At 34.7% G+C, this 5,903-nt stretch overlaps 1 non-coding gene across 1 annotated transcript; it reads left to right on the top strand.

The window, feature by feature from the left end:
- Positions 1-4,808: 4,808 nt before the first annotated feature.
- TRNAG-CCC (transfer RNA glycine (anticodon CCC)) lies at positions 4,809-4,881 on the top strand. The gene has a single exon. It is a non-coding gene; the product is annotated as a tRNA-Gly (tRNA).
- Positions 4,882-5,903: the final 1,022 nt, after the last annotated feature.

Here is a 5,903-nt window from a genome sequence, read left to right as displayed (position 1 = left end):
TACAATATTATAAATAAATCAACCATACTTCCATTAAGAAAATTTTTTTAAGAAGGGGGGAAAATGTGAAGACACAGAGACATAGGAATAATGTCATGTGAAGATGAAGGCAGAGACTGGATTAATATATCTACAAGCCAAGGAATACCTGTGGCTGCCAGAAACTGGAGGATCCAGGAATGATCCTCCCCTAGAGGCTTTGGAGAGTGCATAGTCCCGTCAACACTGTGAAATAATAAATTTCTGTTGTTTTAAGTATCAGTTTGTGGTACCCTGTTACAGCAGCCCTCTTGGGGTATCCATCTGGGGATGGTGAGAGAATATCAGCAGCTCCTAGAGGGCATGAGTATAAAATCTGCTGACTTAGGGAACCATAGTGACTTAATAAACTCTTCTTTCAAGCCATACTTACTCAGATTTTTCTCAAATTAAAGCACCTCTAAGTGCGTAGATAACTGAGGATAAACAAAATCAGGATCAGACTAATAGATCCTAGATTTAAAAATACATAAAATTGGCTTGAGAGATGAACCAAATATCCCATAACAGCTTGCATGTCTAGTGCTTCCTGGTATCTCATGACCTGTTGGTATTAATAGATATCAAGCTGTCACCGTATTTACTCATGCCTAGAAGTTCCAACACACTCAAAAGAACAAACAGATGTATTAGAACCACTACATTACCTATTTCCATAAAGTTTTTCAAAGCAAAGGAAGTGTAACAGAAATGGTACAATCAGAGTAAGGGAAACAAGAAATATGCTTAAGAGACTGAGTCATTAAACTAAACCTTCATAATCCTGCTTAAGCTTTTATCTTGAAAGATAGTAAAACATAGCAGCTAGACTCAGATACCCTTGAGTTATGCTAGTTCCACTATTAACCAGCTTTGTGTCTGCAGACAAGTTATATACCATCTCTAAACTTCAATTCAATCATTAGTAAATGAGACTAGTAATGCTACCAACTTTCTAAAGAATTATCAGCAACTATTCTTATTACTAATCTCAATGTTAGCTAAAGTTGCCACTTTACTCATGGAAGAGATATTCCTCCAGGCCTCTGCTTTCTATTTTTAAACCAGAAAGAAATAAAGCCAGTTGCCAAGTGGGTCCACTCTAAAGAGCACCCATAGTGCCACAGTCTCTCTTGGACTATATGCAATTGCATAGAAAGAGTAAATCCTTTACAAATCTTGTTGATAAGAATCATTCTAAAATATTCTAATCCATGTCTCCTGTTTGGTAAATAGAAGATACTGGACATGACAGTATCTTTTTTAATCATTCAGCCTCTTTCAGTTTTTGGTGGTCTTTATTCGGAGTATCAAATATTATTAGGATGATATTTTTTATGTAACACTTTAATGAGTATATAAAAATAGCCTCTTATAATGTACGAAGCATGCTCATAGCACTGAATCAATCCCCTTAGGACATCATCCTATTCTCTTGCTTCATTTTGTTTCACCTTTCATATGTGGAATTTCAGAGATCCAACAGGCCAGCCATCATACTCTAACTGTTTTCTTCTCACACTGAAATAAATATCTGTAATACATAATTTGATATTTCCAAAACATCTTCCAAACTGTTGTTGAGCAGTTAAATTTTTTAACCTAAATATATTTACTTTTAAGGCTTACAAATTTCACATGGTTGGTTTTAGTTCATCAATCTGGTCTAAGATAAATATCAATTCTACTAAATGTTGTCCGCCCCAGTCTTGTGTACTCAACAAAGGTGAAAAAATGCCTTCTAACATTAAGCAGAGTTCTGCCAAGAACAGAGCTATGGAGAATGTCACTAGAGATTTTCCTTCACATTGAAATGGGTCCATTCAAGAAAGGAAGATAAAGTTTATAGATAGATTTTAGGTCTGAAGATCTACTGTGGTTAAGATGGCAATACTCCCCAGATGGATCTACAGATTCAAGCACAAGTCCCATCAAAATCCCAGCTTGCTTTTTTTCAGAATTTGAAAATTGATTCTAAAATCCAACTGGAATGAAAAAAACGTAAAATGGCCAAAACAATCTCGAAAAAGAACAAAGTTAGAGGAGTCACACATCTTGTTTTAAAACTTACTACAAAGCTATTGTAATCAAGACAATATGATACTGATGTAAAGATAAACATGTAGATTAAGACAACAGAATTGAGAGTCTGGGGGAAAAAACATACATTACGGTCAATTTATTTTCAGCAAAATTGCCAAAATAATTCAATGGGGGAGAGAATAGTCTTTTCAACAAATGGTGCTGGGACAACTGGATATCTAGATGCAAAGAATGAAGTTGGACCCATATCTTGTACCACATACAAGAATTAACTGAAAATGGATCATAAATCTAAATGTAAAAGCTAAATCTATAAAACTTTTAAAAGAAAAATAAGATAGAAAACACATGTATGGTTCTATTTATATAAAATGTCTAATAAATACAAATTTATAGAGACTAAGTAGATCCGTGGTTTCCTAGAGCTGGCAGGGGTGGTTCTGGGGGAATTGGGGGTCACAGCTAATGCTTTTAGGGTTTCTCATGTAGTGATGAAAATGACCTAAAGGTGACTCTGGTGATGGTGGATGAATATACTAGAAACCATTGAACTGCATACTTCAAATGGAAGACTTTTATGGTAAGTGAATTATATGTCAATAAAGGTTTTTTTTAAAGTAAATTTACTGGGAAACCTTCTTAGAGGATGTTAATGTTCAGTGTGAACATTTGAAAGGGGATTAATGTGCAATATGTCAATCAGGTTTATCCATAGAGCCATTTATTCCTAAAAGCATTTTGAAAAACACAATGATTACAGATCCCAACTTGAGCTTGTTTTCCTTTTTTATTTTTACACAGAATGTAGGATTAGGATGCTACTTTGTTACATTTTAGATATCTTCTATATGTTCTATCTTTTGATTATTCTTCTAAAATAGTGAGAAATTAAATATGAATATTCAATCTGCAAATATAAATGTTTTGTATATGGAAAGGTTTAGTAAATGGGTTTTTTAGATCAATGGTAATAAAATATTCATTAGAATACTGAATATGTCAATCACTGAGATTTTCTCATTTATTTATAACTCAGTTCCAAATCTGTTTTCCTGAAGAAGTCACAAATTTCCATATGAAAGCATGCTCGCTTTGGTCACTTAATAACTAACACACTCAATCATCCTTTGGACTATAAAAGGGGTTGCCTCGTCTTATTCTGATCAAGAATACCTGCTTAATGGAACAGGAACTTTCTAGTGTAAGTAATCATGTGCTTATTTAATTCCAAGATATTCATGCCTTTTATGCTTCCCAGTGATTACCATTCTAAGCATAAAGTAAGCTCCCTTGGCCACAAAGTCTAAGCAAGGAGGATGCTACTGGGTTTACAGTTTAGTTTGTAAGAGAACAGTAGGATACAGAGCTACAGAATGCTAGAGTTGGCAGGAGCCTTAGAGAGGAATATATTTAACTCTTTAATCTCAGTCCTCTAATTTCAGAACTGAGGCCCTATATACTGAGGCTCTTGAATGAATTGTCAAGATGAAGAACAGAGAATGAATTAGAATTAGAACCTAGATCTTCTGAATCCTCCCCAGTGTTCTGTTTACCTAATATTGTCTTTCAATGCATAATGCAACATGGGCTTCTTTGCTCTTGACTCTGTTGTCAACAACAATGAAAATGCATACAAGTATGATAAACCCACCTTGTTTTAAGGGGCTTTCTTAGGCATATCAGAATCCTCTAGCTTCTGCTGTGTTCAGAAAACATCTGCAAATGATTCAGTGCTTAGCATTCTCATTCATCCAGAAACGTGTTTGACATTTCCAACTCATTTGTAAAGGCAAACTAAAGTAGATAATTAATTTTCATGCTCTTTCAGGACATTTTAATATCATGCAGCTCAGGATAAATGTTTTCACTTCTTATTTTCTTTTGTGCAGATCTTTCTACTGTTGACTGTCACTCTCTGTGTCTCTTTATATAAAAGGATCTTGTTTTTTACATTTTTCTTTGTGTCCTCTAAAGATAGCATCAGCACAAGTCTCTCAGCTAATAGATTTTCAAATGACTTCACTTTTGCATTTACAAATTGCCCTCTTGCTACTTCATTAAATCAATGCTATTCACATAGACAACTTTAACCGAAGAAAGTTTGAGACTGAGAGCTTATCAAATTAGAATTTTAAATGCTAGTTAAGAATATATCTCCTTTCAAACACTGAAATTCTTGCCATGAGCCTTAAGGATAACAGAATAGTATTCTCCTTTACTAAGTTAAAACTGAGTGATGGTGTGGAAAAAATAAATCAAGTATCTATAAATACAACACATAACAGCAAAATGGTCTTGCATAATGATTTCACACTTAGTTTGACTTATCAATAGAGTCATTGTTCATGATGCTTTCAAAAGCATAATTAAATTTTGCATCATCTATGAGGGGAAAAAGCATGGTAAGGGCTGAATATCCCTGAGGCCAGCAATTCTGAAAATATGTACTAACTCTATATCTAGAAAATTTTAAATACATTCAAGTATATTTTATGTATGTATGTAAAGCCTCATTAATTTTGTTATGTAAATTAACAGAGTAAAAAATTCTAATGAGAAGTAGAGATCTTCGAACTTGTCAAGAAAAATTATTTTAAAGTATTTAAAAGCACCTATTTTCACGTAAATAATATGAAGATAAAAACACCTTTTTTCACTTAAAAAGTTCATATGATTTCTGTTTGGTAAAGTCTAGTTTTTGTCCCTTAAGAAAAAAACTTCTTTGATTAAAAATATTAAATAGGACCTCCCTGGTGGTCCAGTGGGTAAGACTCTGCACTCCCAATGCAGGGGGCCCGGGTTCAATCCCTGGTCAGGGAACTAGATCCTGCACGCATGCTGCAACTAAGAGACTGCATGCTGCAACTAAGACCCGGAACAGCCTAAATTAAGTAATTAATTAATTAAAACAAAAAAAGAAAGAAACCCAAAAGAAGATAAGAGGTAAAAATATTAAATAATTCAAGCCTACTGTTTAATATTATAAAATGTTAGTTCCAACAGGCTATGATTCTGTTGTATTTAACACTATATCCCCAGTGTCTAGAAGAATGTCTGGCAAATAGTAAGTAGGTGCTTAAGAAAAATTTGTCAAATGAATGTTAAAAAAAAGAATAGCTGTCACTGTTAATAAAAAATCTAACATTACTAAGTGCTTCAAATGTGCCAGGAACTATGCTAAACTCCGTTTTGTTGTTTTTCTTTCTCAAACAGCCCTACTGGAGAGGAACCACTGTCATCTCCATTCTATAGATGAGACTAAGTTCAGAGAGGCTAAGTTATTAACACCCAAGGTTAAGTTTCCCCTTTTAGAAAGTTTAGAGATTTAAACACAGTACTCCCTAACTGCAGAGTCTGAGTTTAATCCCTATTCTACAGTAACAACAATAATACTAGCAATGGGATGATAATAACAATAATAATAGTATTGCTGAGCCATTCCTGTGTACTACACATGGTTTTAAGCCTGCATATATGTTAACTCAGCTAATCCTCACAACACTCTTATAAATCAGATACAACTATCCCCAATTTACAGATGGGCACACAGAACAGGTTATTTTGGTGTCCCCTAGATTATTTCCAGTTATTAGGCTTGTTTTTATTATGGCCCCTTTTCAGTAATAAAGCAAAGGTATAGATATGGTCTTCCCCCAAAACTTTGCCTCCAGTCCTGCTTTTGGTGGGACCCTGGCCGAGGCTTAAATACATAATAAAAATAACTTCTGGACTTCCTAGGTGGCACAGTGGTGAAGAGTCCGCCTGCCAATGCAAGGGACACGGGTTCGAGCCCTGCCCTGGGAAGATTCCACATGCCATGGAGCAACTGAGCCCGTGTGCCA

This window comes from Hippopotamus amphibius, chromosome 6 (assembly GCF_030028045.1).
Source record: "Hippopotamus amphibius kiboko isolate mHipAmp2 chromosome 6, mHipAmp2.hap2, whole genome shotgun sequence".
Lineage (NCBI taxonomy): Eukaryota > Metazoa > Chordata > Mammalia > Artiodactyla > Hippopotamidae > Hippopotamus > Hippopotamus amphibius.
Note: the sequence above shows the minus strand (reverse complement) of the source record. Positions and strands in the feature narration are given on the sequence as shown.